The following is a 14,164-nucleotide window of genomic DNA, read 5'->3' on the forward strand; positions in this document are numbered from 1 at the left end:
ACAGCATCTGGGTGGTGCAGTCAGTTGAGCATCGAACTCAGTTTTAGCTCAGGTCATGACCTCAGGTTCACCTGACCTCAGTTTCAGCCCTGCCTCCAGCTCTGCGCTCAGTGGGGAGTCGGCTTGCAAGTTTCCCTCCCTCTCCCTCTGCCCTTCCCACTCATGTTCATTCACTCTCTCACTCACTCTCTCTGTAAAATGAATAAATAAATCTTTTTTAAAAAGGAAATTTTTTCAAGTGGAAATGTGAACTCCTTGGAAATGAAGTTAGAATACTGTCCTACATTCTCCATATAAGGGTAACTGTATAATACCATTACATTTCTCCTACTTAAATTATATGTATTGAGCAGAATTTATAGCACAGACTCTACAAAAGAATTCAAACATTCAGTGAATTTACAGAATAAATAAGGAAAATCATTTATCAGCTTCTAAGAATGAAAAACACTTAGATCCAAAATGAAACTGTACATTTCCGTCTACAAAGCTACCATTAAAAAGCAGGCTGTGCAAAACACTAAGAGAAAGTTCTACAGAGGTCATGGGGGAAAAGAAAGAAATCCGTGATATCTCTAGGACTTCGAGGCAATGGGAACCTGTGGTGTCCTACTGCCAGTTACTGCACATTTATTATGGCTCAACCCTCCCCCCAGGACACGGAGACGTGTTACTCCCTGTCGCACAGCTGAAGACACCAAAACTCAGAGAGGCCAAACACTTTGTCCAAAGTCATGTACTTCATTTACTAGTCCTGCTAGTAAATGAAGCCAGCATTTGAACACAAATCTGTCTAGCTCCAGAGTCCAGGCCATTAAATCAAACTCCATGAAACATCCTGCCTTCATAATCTTAAAAAAGAAAAGAAAAGAAAAGAAAGAAAAGAAAAGGAAAGGAAAGGAAAGGAAAGGAAAGGAAAGGAAAGGAAAGGAAAGGAAAGGAAAGGAAAGGAAGAAAGAAAGAAAGAAAGAAAGAAAAAAATTAGGGGTACCTGGGTGGCTCAGTCGGTTAAGTATCTGCTCAGGTCATGAGTTCAGGGTCCTGGGACTGAGCCCCGAGTCAGGCTCCCTGCTCAACAAGGAGTCTGCTTCACCCTCTACCTTTGTCCTTCCCCCTGCTCATGTTCTCATGCACTCTCTCCCTCTCTCAAAAAAAATTAAATAAATAAAATCTTTTAAAAAAAAAAAAAAGAATTATCTCAAAGCCTTCCTTCTTCCTATTTTTTTTTTTTTTTCCTGTTAGGGACTACCTTAGCCTTCATATAGCAACAATCCATTCACAAATATATTTAAATTCATTTTCATCCCCACAGACTAAAATAAGTTTTACAATATCCACACATTGGTACCAGGAATATATATAATGTATGGAAAGAAGCAGATATGCCCAAGATAATCCTAGCTTTCCACTGGACTTAAAATACTTCATGGCATTCAAGAAGAGGAAAATGCATCAAATGTGAGGTGTTTATGCTTCAGTTCTTTCAAAAATGCAGCTTTATTAAAAATAAGATTTTAGCCATGATTTTTAAGCCTTCCCCCAAGGAGCTTTACTTATTTAATCTTGTTAACAATCCATGAGGTAGAATGTGTAATCATTCAAAGTATTTGAAGCATATAGAGCATTTTATTAATTGCCAAGATGGGTAAGGCATAGTCTCACTAGAATCAATATTAATTAATACTTAATTGACATATTAACTGCTTGGATACAAATGGATTATGCAAACAAGGTTATTTTACATGTGAGAGATGTTCAATTCACCATTTTTAGTGTAGGATAATATTCCTCCCTAAAAATTGCTCTTATTTGTTTTCTGTTCTTAAATTCACTTAAAACTCCTTTTCTTTGAAGACCCACTGAGTTTAAGAAACAGTGGTAGACACCAAGGAGGCTACAAAAACAAAGACTCACTCAAGGACCAACAGTCTGACACAGAACAAAATGCAGTACCACTAAAATGAATCAAAACTGTCACATATTAAGAGACATAAATTCTTGACTGCATATAGGAATCATTTGATGAGGTTTAAAAAAAATGCTAATACTGGGTCATAGCCACAGAGATTACGATTTAATTGGTCTGGGATGCAGCTGGGCATTGGTGCTTTTTTAAAAGCTCCCAGATGATGCCATGTGCAGCTGAGGTGGAGAAGTACAGCTAAGGGACTGCAGTGAAGGGAGCAAAGAGGTATGTGAACGATTCTATTCAATAGCTCTTTGGCACATTACAGGCATCCCGTCCCTCCCTTCTTTCCATCTGTCCTTCCTTCCTTCCTGAACCGACCCCTTGAAGTAGAGGTAGCATACATACTGGGCCATGAAGAATGGGGCATCTTGAAACACTGAGGATGGACGGTAGAAAAAAGGTGTCAGGAGAAGGGAATGCTATAAACCAAGGCAAGTATGTGAAAAGGAACAAGTGATGTTTCAGAGATGTTTATATTTTAATGGAACAGAGTCTTGTGGGAAATGATGGAAGAGAGTAGGCTAGAAATGTGGGTCAGAGTCCAGAGGTGGGGGGACCCAAGGCAGTTAAGTTTGGAGCTGATTTCAGAAGCAGTTAAGAAACCACTGATAATTTCTGAGCCAGCCAGGAAGAGATGTGTTTAAAGCTACTGTAACTGCAAATGGAAATTTAGGAAAATTCATCCAGAGAAAAGTGTGCATGGTTGTAGAAGAGATCCCTGAGAGAAGGAGTCCAGTTAGGCCACTTAGGAAGTGATGGGGATGATGGGAAGCAAAGGTCAGAGTCACTGAACCGGGACTATAGCAATAGGAGGGCAAAGGACAGATTCCAGGCACACGTGATGGAGAAAGTGACAAGACTTAATTGGATGGTAAGAGACAAGGAGAGAACAGGATCAAAGGTAGCCGTAAGATATAGCAGTGCCATAATTAACAAAAATGGAAAGTCAGAAGGAAGAAGCAGGTTTTAAAGGCAGATGATGAATTCCACTTTATATACATTTGCTTCATCTGCCTTCAAATCAGCAATTTGGAAATATCTAGTGATAAATCTGAAATTAGGAATTAGAGCACAACAGATGGTTTCAGGTGTCATAGAGATTTGAGTGTCACATTGTCCTAATTATGCATTACTAGAGAAGGCAATAAGTGAAATCTCTGAGGAACATAAAGAAAACAAGAGAGCACTTTTGGGTATGCTTGAAGAAGCTTGTGAAGGAAACAGAGAGCAGGCAAACATAGAAAAGAACCAGGACAGGCTGAGTCATGAGACTCCATGAGAAAAAGAGATTCCAGGAGCCTGGGATCATCTATAGGGGCAAAGTCAACAGAAAAATAAAAACCACAAATGAAGCCAGGAAAAAATGCTCAGTATGGCTAATAACAGATCACTGGTGACAAAAACAAAACAAAACAAAACAAATAACCTAGAGTGAACACAGCATCCGTAGTATGTGAGCTAAGACCGAGTCAACAAAGAGTTGAAGGTGGGAAGCAAGAAAGTGGATAGAGTCCACTGCTCAAAGAGTTTGTAAGCAGAGGAAAGAGGGAAATGGCCGGCAAGAGTATTTGGAGAGACTGAAATCAGTTAAGGACCACTGAATGTATACATGTGTAGGGGCTCAAGCCAAGGGAGGAGTCTCTAAAAGCCAGAGAGCAGTACCGGGGCGGGGGAGGGGGGGGAGGGGGGTGGGGAGGGAGGCAAGTCACTAAGGTAAGTCAAATGCAGTCAAGGAGAGGTTATTGAGAAAAGAAGGTCAGATCAAGTTTTTCTTAGAATTAGAAAGAAAGAAGGAGGGAATTCATGTAAGGACAGCTCAGCAGAGGTAGAAAGAAGCCTGATGACCTGTGTTTCTTTAATGAAGCAGAAAAAGGGCACCTTCAAAAGGTGGAAGAAAGGGGCGCCTGGGTGCCTCAGTGGTTTAAAGCCTCTGCCTTCAGCTCGGGTCATGATCCCAGGGTCCTGGGATCGAGCGCCGTATCGGGCTCTCTGCTCAGCGGGGATCCTGCTTCCCCCTCTCTCTCTCTGCCTGCCTATCTGTCTGTCAAATAAATAAATAAAATCTTTAAAAAAAAAAAAAAAGGTGGAAGAAAGAAGGCAGCAGAGAGGAGAGGAGAAAACTCTGGCGGGGGATGGGGCAGGGCTGGAGTTCAAGCTATGTGCTTTGAACAGAGGTTCTCTTATGGACTAGACAGACTTCCTGAACCAATCAAGGAGCCAGCTGGCACCAGCGACAAAACCTTCTCTACACACATTGCCACCCAGAAATCATCTGAGTTTACCAGCTCCTCTTTGTGACACAAGGTCTTCCCTGCTTTGGGGTCTAATCCAGTACGTCTTTCATGCCTTGCATGAGTTTCAGGTAAGAGTTTCAGGGTTCCTCCAAAAGGGTGCAAGCGTCAGTCTGCCCAGTGTTACCCACTCTATCCAATTCAGCCTCACTCCATTATCTTCATGGGCAAGTCTCCTGTAGCCCAAGCAGGCAGATTCTCAGCTCAACCTACGTCCTCGATCAAGTCACATATCGTCCGCCTTCTCGACTGGAAAATGAAGGGCGATGATAATGGGGCACTGCCTCCAGCACAAAGGGCTTATGAGGATTAAAGGACAAATGGCTGAGCAATTTGCAGTTATGAAGCTATAGAAAAGCTTAGTGATCATCTCTGCCTGGCTGGGCACAGTGCAGTTCAACAAACACAAAGGCCACATTCAGAACTTCCCAGGTGCCAAAACCCGCAGAGAGCTGGCCAAATGAAGCAGAATCAGAAGACAAAAGAAAATCCCTCAACAAAACAAGGAAAGAGGAAAGAGGATACATAGAGAAAAGGGACTGGGAGGTTAGAGGGTCATGGAGTATTCTGCCACTGAAATTCCCCTGGACAAAGAAATCATTTCATGTTTCTCTTGGGGTTACAATATATGTGTGCATATATTGAAGTCGGCACATTGACCCCAGAGCCATCTAAGAAATCTATCTCATGGAAAGGGAGAGGTCTTTGTTACACATGTGGGCCACTTCTTTCCAATAAAACTGGCTGCTGTACCATTTCAAGTCTTCCACAAAGGGTTTTGCTTGTGGAGCCCTTTCCTCCGGAAAAGCAGCAACACCTCAAAGCTTTTGGGGTAGACTTTGTTTCCTTTTGCTCCTCAACCAGGGACCCACTCCATATTAACTTCGTCATGAATTGTACAGATTTTAGCTTTAGGTAATGGCCTGGGCCAAACTTTTTTAAAGCCTACTAAATGCTGAAAGTCACCAATGTTGTCCATTCTTACCAATATTCTAGAGTGCTAGCTAAGGAGTATCACAGCGGCATTCTAAAGAAATACACTTCTTGCAGGGAAGGGGGTGCATGGGAAGGGGGGTCAAACTTGAATGTGTTGCATAATGCAGGGGTTCCCAAGACCCCATCCAATTCGCAGGCCCTAGGCCCTAGTAAACACTTTAAGACCCTCACACACTAGACGTTAATTACCTCCAAGCTCTCTGTTCCTCTGTATTGGAGACACTCCGGAGGGGCAGAGAGGGTGGTGGTTTATGTCTATTCAGAGCTGAGCCATTATCTTCAGCCAGCCTGGCCCTGTGCTCCAGCTGCTTTCTCTGTCACCCAGATCTGGGCTTCTGGGTTCCAAGGCCACTGCCACTTGCTTACTGAGGCCCTTACATCTTATGTTGACCTGCTCTCAACCACAACTTCTCCTTGACTTCAGCCCCTCTGAACTGCCTACTTTGGGCCTTCCTTACAGTGTCCAGCTTACAACCACCATGACCTCTCTCTAGCTGATACAGCCAACATCTCTTTAATGTTCCTCTTGTTCAGAAGCGTGAAGAACAGTCACAACTGTGACATCGGAGGCCCCTACGGCATGATTATTTCACTTCTGCCCCACGTGCATCCCCCTTCACAGAACCTAAAAGTATGGGAGGGAGGGCACAGTGAAGCTTGATCCCTGAGCCCTTCTAACACCCAGTCTTGGGCTTGCAAACTCCTTGTTCACTCCTGTGATCTTCTTTCATGGATCTTGTTCTCAACCTTCCCTGAACCTGGTTTCCACGGAGTAGGGATGGGGGATGCTGCTCCAAAGACAGGTAGTCAGCAGAGTTAGCCAGCTCTATCAGGATAGGTCTGAACATCAGTTGTGAATGAGTTTCAAACTCTTTTTTAAGGGGCCTTTGGGCCTCAGGTCTTAGGCTCATCCTCTTAGAAGGTCCAGTGAGTATGCTGAGGTGGGCCCATGAATCTCTGTCACCATGCAAACAACCATAGGAAGTAAAATGATGGACTCTTCTTTTTAAAATATGCCCCTCTCTGTGAGAAGTTCTCTTAAAGTGCTACTGCCCACCTCCTCCCCCAAAACATGTACACATATGCAGGTGTACACACACCCCCAAAGCCACTACATCCTCACCTGACATAACTCTTTGCTTTGACTCCTTACTCTTTACCTTGATGGCTCTCTTCAACCCATCTTTCAAGGGTCTACCCTTATCTTGGGCAGGCTGAAGTGGGGTGAAGGGGCTCATACTTCCATGACTAGCCCTCTTATCTTCATACTAAGTCTGGCAGAATGTCTCTAGCTCTGTGTTTGAAAAGGAGAAAGTCCTTATCACTTTGTTCCCAGCTGAGGCAGCAGTGGAAAGGAGAACAATAGGATTTCATCCATTGATGTGTGTATTTAGGCAACACCACAAATTACTGATCTGAGTAGAATAGTAGAAGAGCAATGATTCTTACCAATATTAATAAAAATTAGCCCAGCATCATATTTGCTTCACGAGGAGTTACTTTCCAGAGTAGACCTACAATTTAGTGCATAATAAAGAAATTATAGAGATTTACCAGAGTTTCAAAAGAGTAACAGAGACATCCCACAGGGCAGCATTTAATATTGATTATTTTGCTTACTTGAAATCCAGTGACTCACTTTCATTTGCCAAGCCTGTTCTAGGCAGTAATTGTCCTGATTGTTCAAAGAGATCTACAGAAATTGAAAATCAGAAAATTAATTTAAAAAAAGACTCTTTCATGTTTCCATATTAAAGTAAAAACAAATACCCTGCATAGGATATAGCTATTGAAGTGAACGATCAATTTTTAATGGAATCAATACCAGAGTTTGCCCCTCCAGCAAAAATTTCCAAATAAATTCATATACTTCCAAACCAAAGCTATTGTGCTATTTTGCATCATCCAGAAGTGGTCACACATGATACATCTGGCTTGACATTTAATTCCTGCTGTCATATTTTTGGCTCTCTCTGTATCATTGACCAATATATTGTGTAAACTTCTACTCTGAACCTAGACACAGTAAATCACAGTATATTTTGTTTGGGATATTTTTGCAGAGTTGGCAAGTCTCGACACAGAAAAAATTAGGAGCCAAGGTATCGTTGACAATCCCACTGTTGATATATCCCTGCAGCTTTTGCCTCTAACATGCAGTACAAGCACAGATGTTGCTAAAATACTGTCAGCCAAAGAAGCAACACAGGCAGCCTGTTCAGCCTGCCATGGTTTTCCTGAACACCAGCATCCCACCTGCACCAGAAAACAAGGGTTCCCTCAGAGCCTTGGCACGTTCACCGACACCTCCTCGGGTAACAGCCTCCACATATAACCCGTCCCTAACATTCTCCCCTTTCCTGGAACCTCCAATCCCTTGTCCAGAGTACATCACATCTTAACCAAACAGGGAAAATGCTTGGGTCAATCTTCCACCTCTCCTCTTCTCTGCCTTTTTCTCGGTGTCACCTCAGGTCACTAGACCACAGGGGCTTTCAGTTTTTCTCCTCTCCAAGTGACTTCTTGGAACAGATCAGGACAAGTCATAAGCACATGCAGACTGAAATATAAGACTGGCAAGGTTTGCACTTTTCCTTAATCATTTTAAAAATGATGAAGTCCCTTGTGTGGCTATCGCTGAAGCTCAGTGCAGTCATCTACCAGCCTCTCTCTGCAATAAACCCTCATTGTTGTTTCTTCTTAACTATCTTCCCAGTCTCAGGCTCTGGTCCCAGCGTAACCTCACCTGTCCCTCGCCATTTCACTTCTGAACATCGAGCAAGATTCACCCTTCACTCCCAGCTACTTTACTCCTTACCCCCATCAGTGCCTCTCAACCCCAAAACTTGGCCTAACCTCTCCCAATAAACTATACTTTGCATTCACTCCTCTAGCTTTAAGCAGAATCATTAAACAAACTTTCTGAGAAATCTTCCTGAAAGAGAAAAGAAAAACCAAATTCCTGAAAGTGAGTTCATAGTTCATTCTAACATTATTGTAAAAACCAGGAGTAAAGAAGATAAAGAACCCATCAAATATATATAAATATCAGCAAAAGATAGAGGGAAATATACCAAAATACTAGCACTGTTTTTGTTAAGAGATGAAGCTGATAGTAATTATTTCTTTTTACTTGATATTTTCACATTTCACACACACACCTCTGCCTTCCCTGCTGATGAAATGTGGCAGAAACTATTCTGGACCATTCTTTTCCTGTTCTCCTCTCCTTCCAAGTTATACAACTAAAACTTAATTTCTCAGTTTCTCTTGATGGGTCTAGTCAGTTTTGTTTGTGGACATGATATACTACACTTCAAAGCCTCTTTGTAAAATCTCTTTTTTCCTTCCTTCCTTCCTTTCTTTGTCTCTCTCTCTCTCTCTCTGTAGCTCTTTAGCGCTCTCTTGGCTGGAAGTGAAGGATTCACAGCTTGAGGGAGAAGGAATCAGAAGACATGCCCAAACAGTTGGAACATCAGATTGGACTCTCTGAGGCAGAAATATACCACTATTATATTCAGTCACTGAAATTTGGGGTATGTTTGTTACCACAGCACAGTCTAGCCTACTCTAACACCCAAGCTCTAGGGAAAGTATAGGAATCTATGTAGAAATAAACTACTTTGAAGGAGAGAAGGTTAAGTACAGCATTTTGATGGAAGCAGCGGAGCAGGGACAGCGGCAGCCCCAAATATGTGTGGTGGAGATGGGAAAGGATTGCTCCACAAGAAAGCCGAAGAGGATGAAGAATGAAAATGTCTGAGAAGTGGAGCAGAGAACCAGTGGATGGATCCCCGTCAATGGAAAAGTTGTACCATTTACCGTGCACACTGAGCAGGAGGTCAGCCAGTGTTTACCTTCAAGGAAGAAAGAAAATCCTGTCTAGACAACAGAAAAAGAAAAAAAAAACAAGGGTGCTAGGAAGAATGTTTCAATAGGATTTTTTAAAATAGAGAAAATGGAGAGTTGGAAATTATTAGAGAATAATCAAATATTGCCCAACCTGAAGAAAGTGAGTATTCTGATTGTAAGGGCACATGGAATAAGCTGCACAGAAAATGTATAGGGACCTCCCTAGACACAGAAGCATAATCTCAAAAGAGCAAACAGCAAAAGAAAACCAATGCAAAGATAATGGAAAAGTCAAGATGGTCACCTACAGAATTGAAAGCTGAAGCAATTCAAAATGACGGCCTCTAAAAGGCATTGTTGAAAGGGATGGGGTGGGGGACTAGCTTTTCACTAGAACTTCTTCTATCTACTTTTTGCTTCTCGTTTTTGTGCATTATCTTGATGTATTTTTAGTTGAATTTGAAGACTAAAGAAGTTAAAGTGCTGCCTATCATATTCCTAATCAAACCCATACCAGTGAATTATGAGCAAGAGAAAAAAAAAATCACTCTACCTTTACAATCAACAAATCATGCTAATTAACTTCAGAATAGACACCTTCCAAATACTTATAATAAACATAGGCCTCTTTGGTTCTCTCCCTCATTGGTTCTAATCCACATTAGTCACTGTCAAGAACAAGGATAAAATGTATATTTGTGTGGTATGGCCACAACTGGATTCAAAGTATAAATAAAAGGGATTTAAATTAGTCACAATTGAAATCATCATCTTAGTTTCCCTCCATTAACAACTATTAATTAAGAGTTCATTTTAATGTGTTCATACTCTGCCATTTTTCAGGGGGAAAAATGAGATTGGAAGTCACTTATAAAACAGATATCATAAAACTCATCAAAAGAGGGATTTTTTTAAAGGTAACACAATGGTAGAAAGAGGAACTCCAACATGCCAATCATAATAATAGATGAAGCAACACTGAGCATAAAATGGGCACCATGTTTCCAGGCAACTGAGGCAAAGAGAGAGTTCTACAAGTAGAAAAATTCTCATCTTATAGAAGAAAATAGACCAGTGTCTGAGGAACAACAAAGGTCTTTCTTGAACAAACCTTGAGAGAAATATATGGGGTGGAGACTTACAGAGGAAGCCTTGTGAAACATAAGGGCAATGTCCTTCCAGCAACTTCTCAGCCAATGTAGACATGGGATTGTCCCTTTGACTGTGTTACTTATCATCCACACCTTCCTATCCCCAACACTCCCACTCACAAAACCTATCCCTTTTTAAATGCCCATCCTGACTATATGAGATGAGTGATTCCCAGACTTGCCTAGTCATAACAATCAGCTGGTCTGCTAGTTAGAACTTCATTTCCCCCTGTCCTTCCACCAGAGACTCCAATTTGATCAGTCTTCAAAAATCTGCGATGTTAACACGCTGCCCAGGTGAGCAGGCAAGTCTGGGAAACAGGGTGATAGGTGATAGTCTACAGCTGCAAATGAGCTTGTTCTTCTTGTTGATTATTCCCCAGCTGTTTAACCTCCCTCGGCCTGACTCCTCAAAGCATCCTAAGGCTGGACTCTCTCCAGATGACAGCCTGCTCTGACGTGCTTTTGCAGAGAAGCATTTGAGAAAGATAAGGAATGTAATATTTGTTCCTTGATGGTAATAACTCAAAACTCCCTGCTCCCTTCCTCCACAACACTAATTTCATCAGTATTACCACAAGAATTCACTAGAGGCTCCACATGATATATGTCATGCACACGAACTGATACAAACACATCTGTGCTGATGTGCACATCTTTTTATCATTACAGATGATGGGTCGGCTGCTGCATAACGTTTTTAAAGTCCTAAAATTGCATCTATTATTTCTGAAATTAGGGGGAGAAGAAAATCTCCCTGGGAAAAGAGCTACATACAATGGGGCATGCATTAGTTTTGCTAGACTCCCACGCTGAATTAATTGCACCTTCAAAATATTCTTGCCTGAACCACATTTCAAGAAGGATCTAAGCTACAGAGAGAGAAAACTACCTTTCACACACATGGAAACCAGGAAATCAGAAGAGGCACCAGATTTCCCCCCACAGTGTCTTATTTCTCTCCTGCCATTCATGAGAAACCTGGTCCAAGAAGTTGCATTGCAGGGAAATTGGATATGAAATGGTCACAAAAGTAGAAATATGTTTAGCCTAAGGACAGTTATATGTGTTCCAGAACAAAGTAAAAAAGGTCAAACCTAAGTCAAAGGAATGGCTCAGCTTTCTCTAAAACAGAGACAGAGAATGTTTCTCAGCTGAAAACATAATAAGAGCAGGAGAGGAGAGAAACCTGAGATACAGCTTGATAGTATTCTCTTGTCTTGGCCAAGTGTTCATTTGGATTGTCAAAAGTCATGGAGAATCAAACTGCATATGAAGCTTAAAGGTGAAGTACGACTTATAAATAAATGAAAAGATCCCTAATCATGGGTTAGGAGTAGGGGTGGCCAAAATGCATTGCCCATGTACCCTGACGTTTTAGGATGCATTGGAAGTCATGATTCCACCCCACCCCACCCCCAAAAAAGACCCAACTGTAGAGGTCAGACCTGCTATGTGTATTCCAAGTCAGCCTAACCAGTCAAACCCTGGCCATCTAAAAAGGATTAAAGATTAGTTATCATTTCAATGCTATGAAAAAAAGATCTATATTTCTCCTTTAGACACAAAATTCTCTAGAGAGTGGTGCTTGCCAAACACTCTGAAAAAATAATCTCTCAAAATTCTTGCAACCCACTGTGTTATGATTTCATCTCATGAAATACAACACCTTTACATTAAACTTCATAAAACCAAATCCCACTGGATCTCTTCCAAACTCAGAGAATAAGCAGCTCTGTTGGGGATGCTTAGAAAAGTGCTACACGGCCTCTTCTCATCCAGCCGGTTCTCACTACTGGGTCCATTTTGCAGGGAATAATTTTGCTTTACTTTTACCAAATATTTACATGTGATTAATCTCACACATAATAGATCTTGCAAATGCTTTGTGAATGAAATAACACCTTCCAACACCACAGCATTAATTTCCCTAAAAAGGATCTTTCAAATTGAAATGTACACAAATTCATTTTGATTTTACAACCTATGAAAGTTTTCTTTCATAGAAAGAAAGAAAATTTCTGGCTCTCCTGGATTTGCCTGTGGGCAATCCCAAGTATGAATACAAGGGTCAGGAAAGACAACATAAAAGGCCTCTGGCCAAAGAGAAATTCTCTTGAGTTTCCATTATATTCTTGATTCAAGAATAAGAAAACAGTTGCCTTGCTAAATAATGTGACAATATTATATCTCCATGTATCATACACACATACAATATCTCCATGTAACATACACACACATTCACACAAAGAAAATCTTCACATAGTCTCATCAGCAGCTGTGTATTTTCCCACTATTGTCATTTTCAGCAAGAAGGTCATCCTTCCATAAAAATCTCACCAAGAAATCAGTTGATGACCAGTAACTCAAAGATTGATACTTTATGCATTCCTGGTAGTATTATTACTACTACTTCTCTTCGTTCACATTTATCTTCAGTCTTGCCATTTGTCTCAAAGTTGGATCAAACATCACTAAGGAGTTGTCTCCATCAATCCAATCAAGACTCTTCTGCTGGAGTTCCACATGTTTTCTCACACCCTCATGCCCTCTAACACCATCCTCATTCTGTCACATGCAAAATGATAGGGTACCGACTATCCTTTGGTATCATCATAGATAATTTTCCATACATCCCAGGAAGTATTACTTGAAATACAGCCTAGTTTCTTGTCTTGGGAAGCTTTTCTCTAGTCAGACATTCATAGGATAAAATGGAGCTCCCATTTTATTCAACAATTAACTGTTGGATGCCTTCATTGAACTGGCATAGTGATATGAAGAGTATTACTAGGTAGTAGTAATTGCATGCCACATGAAGAATCTATTCTCATTTCTAACTAAAAGATATTCACATCCCTTTCACCTTTCCTATGTGTATATATTTTTAGGATTCAATCCATCATCATTCTTCAGTAAAAATTCTGAGGTGATTAGCTAGTGACATTAAGCTGTGGCCTAGGAATTCCAAGGTTCTGTGAAAGAGTTTCAGGTGCTTTCCAATAGCATTCAAGTTTATAATGTATTCATGTCTCTATTTAATTTCAGGAATATATTAATAATTTACCCAAAATAGGCTCCCAGGCATGTAAATTCATTGTTTCCACTGCTTCCAGGTTAGTGGGGGTAAATATCACTATTCTCATATATCTAGTGATAAGAAAAGATGGGATCAATAGGTCTATATTAGTCTTTGTCCCATCAAACCACAGAGCTTAAGAACCACTGTCCTAGGCATCCTTTAGCTTGCTCAGGTTGTCAAACATTTATATTATAAATTAATATGGAGAGAATATTTTATTCTTCAAAATTCCAAAATCCTTCTCTAATTTTATATTTGCATCTACTGGATCTATGAAAGTCCCTGTGTTAACCTCCTCTCCCTGGATTACAAATTTAACATAATGTTTGTGTTATTACCTGGCTGATAAGGAGCCATAATCAGTTATTATAAATTCCAGTGACTTTTTCTAATATAGATGTAAAAATTCCTGTTTTCTAATATAGATGTAAACATTCCTGTTTACATCTAATATAGATGTAAAAATTCCTGTTCTCTGAACTAATACACAAAAAAATACAGAATAATCAGATGTTATCGCTTCTCGGCCTTTTGGCTAAGATCAAGTGCAGAATAATCAGATGTTATTAATTTTTTTAATATGCCATTTAAACATTTACTGATCTCATGGGAGGAAGCAAGGTGGTAGAGGAATAGCAGACTGAAATATCATTAGGTCTCAGAAGTTCAGCTCAATAGTTATCAAACCATTATGAACACTTACAAACTCAACAGGAGATAGAAGAGAAGAAGAACAGCAATTCTAGGAATAGAAAATTGATGACTTTCTGGAAGGTAGGACGTGCGGAGAAGTGAATCCGAAATGATGGGAAGACAGACCATG

At 40.6% G+C, this 14,164-nt stretch overlaps 1 pseudogene; it reads left to right on the forward strand.

Moving 5' to 3' along the window:
• The first annotated feature begins 13,856 nt into the window (after window positions 1-13,856).
• LOC116585321 lies at window positions 13,857-13,938 on the forward strand (annotated as a pseudogene).
• Window positions 13,939-14,164: the final 226 nt, after the last annotated feature.

This window comes from Mustela erminea, chromosome 2 (assembly GCF_009829155.1).
Source record: "Mustela erminea isolate mMusErm1 chromosome 2, mMusErm1.Pri, whole genome shotgun sequence".
In the NCBI taxonomy this organism is placed as follows: Eukaryota; Metazoa; Chordata; class Mammalia; order Carnivora; family Mustelidae; genus Mustela; species Mustela erminea.